At 33.2% G+C, this 4,210-nt stretch overlaps 2 long non-coding RNA genes across 2 annotated transcripts; both read right to left on the bottom strand.

Annotated features, from left to right (window-relative positions):
- On the bottom strand, nucleotides 1-1,301 carry LOC116406280. The gene is made up of 4 exons (XR_004219305.1): nucleotides 1,190-1,301; nucleotides 1,025-1,087; nucleotides 768-823; nucleotides 1-215 (listed from the first exon to the last, which is right to left on the bottom strand). It is a non-coding gene; the product is annotated as an uncharacterized LOC116406280 (long non-coding RNA).
- A 22-nt stretch (nucleotides 1,302-1,323) lies between these two features.
- LOC116406281 lies at nucleotides 1,324-1,614 on the bottom strand. Its single transcript, XR_004219306.1, has 2 exons — nucleotides 1,559-1,614; nucleotides 1,324-1,393 (listed from the first exon to the last, which is right to left on the bottom strand). It is a non-coding gene; the product is annotated as an uncharacterized LOC116406281 (long non-coding RNA).
- Nucleotides 1,615-4,210: the final 2,596 nt, after the last annotated feature.

Raw genomic sequence — 4,210 nt, 5'->3', positions numbered from 1 at the left:
TTTCCAAAACAATACATATATGAATATTTCATATCATTTGCAAAAATAATATAAACAATCTCATTAGATTGTCATAAGTTCAACTCAACATCCTAGTTCAACTCAACTTCCTAAATTAACTAACTTATCTAAAAACTATCCAAAAACTTCCCAATAACAGTTTGAGAAAGCTCCAAGTCGCGACGAAAAAGCTCTAAGTCACCGGTTCTCGCAGCCTGAAAAAACTTTTGATGATAATTAATATAACATAGCATAATAGAAATCCAACCATCACTATTCAACTCAACATCATAGTAGATTTTGTGTTTGCACATTTATTCATTCACTTCAGCTTGTGTAATTGTTTAGCGATAGATCATAAATAAATTAACTAGAATTTCAATGAAGTTATTAGTAAGCCAGAAAATACTTATAATGCACACATGAGGGGAAAGTAAGTACATTATATAATTAAACAAACACCACATGTTTTTCTACACACTTATAATTATAATGCACGAAAGAGTAAGACATAATGGAATTGCAAATCTAAGGTGGCCAAGCCTCTAACACTTTGAACTATAACTTTCTTTCAACACAATCAAACAAATAGCCAATACAAAAAATATGCATAAATCACAACTGGATATCCAACCATTGTTGTTTTAAGTTCTAAAAAAATAAATTTCTTGTTACCTATTTTTGCAACTATAGTTAATATGAAAGTGTAACACAACAAAATTAAACAATATTGAAAGTGCAAACATGGTTAACAAATTGGTTGTTACCTTTTTTTTAGTCCGAAATAAGTGACTTGGTTAACAAATGTTCTGCATTTTACCTCCTGTAATTTCAAAAGTAGCTAGATTTTTATTAGCATGAACAAAGAGGGAAGTGATTGATTGAATAATAAATTGCAAAAATATAAAAAAATTCCAATAGAATGGAGAAATTTTGTATACAAATACCAGCTTCTGCAATGATGAAATAACAATGTAGTTCAATAAAATTGACGGAAAACAATGTTTCTGGGTTAAGAAACAACCTCTGTGATTGGGGTATCAAGAACCCTCTCAGAACCATATTTCTCCAAAAGCCTTTTGGTTATCTAATTGAAGGGGATAAAAAAGCCAAAAATTGTTAAAATGTACGATTAAATGAATAAGAAATTCAAATATCATGTGAAGTAGAGATCATCTCTTCCACCTACCTAACCTTATAAGTCTCCTGATATTCTCCGACCTGCATCAAAATGTTTGAAATTAATCATAAGTGTAGACAAATCATATAATATACAAACATAAATGGGTTTGTGTTCATTCTCCCTCAGCTCTTCTCTCATAATTTTTTTTTTTTTTTGATCAACAGACATTTCTTCATCAAGTGCAGAGTTTAGAGTATCCCTCACGGTCATCTGTGCATATTCGGGACAAATTTTGGTTTAAAATGGTTAGTCTTTTGTTTTCAAACAACATCAAGCAGTAAGATGGACGACCATCTCTCAACCATAATACAACCGTATAAGCCAAGAGAAATAGGAAGGTAGAGAAAGTTAATGGAAAATAGTTACATTACTCACCTACTGTGTGACAGTAGGGAAAATACGGTCCCTTATAAGCCATATCTCCTTCTATCGATCTGTATCTTCTCATATCAATCATCAACTCCATTGGATTTGTAAGGAGAACCAAAAGCACCATGTGATATATGGACTTTCCCCAACTTTATACGTGAAGAGGGAAGAGGAATTAATTTCTAACCTCTTCATGCGTGAGGTTCAAATTTCTAACCCAAAAAACCCAAAGCACCATGAGCAATACGTCGCTTCTATACAAATACAAAAGGTTCAAATCACAAATCAAGATATCTTCATACGTGAATGAGAATTAATTTCTAATCTCTAAATAAAGAAGGATGGAGTTTTTGTATAGAGAAGCGACGATGCATGACATTTTCGAAGGAGCCCGACTTGAAGCACGGTGGATGGCAGACGGAGATTGAGTGTGAAGAGATGGAATTAATCTTCGGTGGGCAATTTCGAATGGTGATTTCTAACGAGTGTGAAGACCAATTTCGAATCACGTCAAGAATGGGTGTGGGATAGGGCTTCCCCAACTTCAAGAATGGTGATTTCAGTTGGAGATTTCAAAAACTCAAGCGCGACGACAATGTGAAGGTGGAGATTTCGAAAATGCTTAGGCGTGAAGAAGAAGAAGATGCGTTTTAATTTCTAGGGCAAAAGGATTAATTCTCACCTAATTATTAACGCGTGTTTCCTTTTTTTTATTACTTGACGTTTTTAAAACGTCAAGGATAAATAAATATTACTTGACGTTTAAAAAACGTCAAGAAAGTTGAAGATTGGCATATCTCCGCCTTTTCATAGAAATTCTTGACGTTTTTTCTTTGAAATCACCGCTTTCTTAACGTTTTTTTCAAAAAACGTCAAGTAATTAAAACTACAAACGTCAAGAAAGCCTGTTTTTGTAGTAGTGTAAGTTTAAGGTGTTACATTTTGGTTTCAAAAACTTTTGGAATTTTGTGAGAGGTATAGACGTTCATATTCGAATAGATACAAAGGTATAATATTTCCTAAACCCTAATTCTTTTAATTTAGGGTTGCAAGTTAAATAGGTGCAATTAGGGTAATTTTGTATTCCATTTTTCCACTGCGCATGTCTCTTTCTAACATAGACTATGAAGAAACTTTCTCTATCGTTGCCATGCTAAAGTCAATTAGAATAGTCTTATGCATCGCCATGTTTTATGATTATGAAATTTGGCAGATGGATGTCAAGACAACTTTTTTTGAATGAAAATCTTGAAGAGAGTATCTATATTACTCAATTAGAGGGGTTTATAGATCAAGATCAAGAACAAAAGGTTTGTAAGATTCAAAAATCCATTTATGGATTAAAACAAACATCTAGATCCTGGAATATAAGATTTGATCTGGCTTTGATACAAAACGTTGACGAACCTTATGTTTACAAAAAAGGTCGTCAATTCCATTGTAGTATTCTTAGTCTTGTATGTAGATGATATTCTACTTATTGGAAAAGGACATAGGATTTCATACTAATATCAAGAAATGGCTAGCTATGCAATTTCAAATGAAAGTTCTGGGAAATGCACAATACGTTCTTAAGATCCAAATTGTACAGAACTGCAAAAACAAAACACTAGCCATGTCTCAAGCATCTTATATAGACAAAATGTTGTCTAGATATAAAATGTAGAATTCCAAAAAGGGTATGCTATTATACATCTATGGAATTCATTTGTCAAAGGAACAATGTCCTAAGACACCTCAAGAAATTGAGGATATGAGAAAAATTTTCTATGCTTCCGCTGTTGGAAGTTTGATATATGCAATGTTGTGTACTAGATCTGACATTTGCTACTTAGTAGGGATGGTCAGTAGGTATTAGTCCAATCTTGGACGTGATCACTGGACAACCGTTAAGAATGTTCTAAAATATCTTTGAAGAACAAAACACTACATTCTCGTGTATGGTACAAAAGATTTAATCCTTACTAGATACACTCATTATGATTTTCAAACTGATAAAGATGCTAGAAAGTCTATATCAGGATTAGTATTCACTCTAAATAGAAGGGTAGTAGTTTGGAGAAGCATAAAACAAACTTGTATAATTGATTCCACAATGGAGGTAGAATACGTAGCAACTTTTGAAGCAACAACAGAAGCATTATGGCTAAGAAAATTCTTGACAGATCTGGAAGTCGTTCCAAATATGCATCTATCAATCAATTTATACTGTCACAACAGTGATGCAGTTGCAAATTCAAGAGAACCTAAAAGCCGTAAACGGGGAAAACATATCGAACGTAAGTACCATCTTATCAGGAAAATTGTACATCGTGGTGACGTTGTAGTAACCCATATTTTTCAGAGAAACTGTGGATGCCGCCCGCTTTGTAGTTAGTACAAACGAGGTGATTCTGAATCGTTCCAGTACATACATGAATGACCCGTTAGTTAACGAATGTTGATTAACTCAGTCTATAAGAATTTAGTCAATTAATCTTGAATCATTGGAGTTCATGATATATAGGTCCATTAGGTTCCCTTGCTAGCTCATATGGAATAAACTTAAAACAGTGTGATGGAATAAGTCGAATTGTTCGAATTGGGATAAGAGAGAGAAACTGACAAGTATATGTGTTATAGCCATCAAATTTCATATTAGAAATAGAGCTTTGAGTT

This window comes from Cucumis sativus, unplaced genomic scaffold, assembly GCF_000004075.3.
Source record: "Cucumis sativus cultivar 9930 unplaced genomic scaffold, Cucumber_9930_V3 scaffold82, whole genome shotgun sequence".
Classification (NCBI taxonomy): Eukaryota; Viridiplantae; Streptophyta; class Magnoliopsida; order Cucurbitales; family Cucurbitaceae; genus Cucumis; species Cucumis sativus.
The sequence above is the reverse complement of the archived record's forward strand: the minus strand, read 5'-3'. Positions and strand labels throughout refer to the sequence as shown.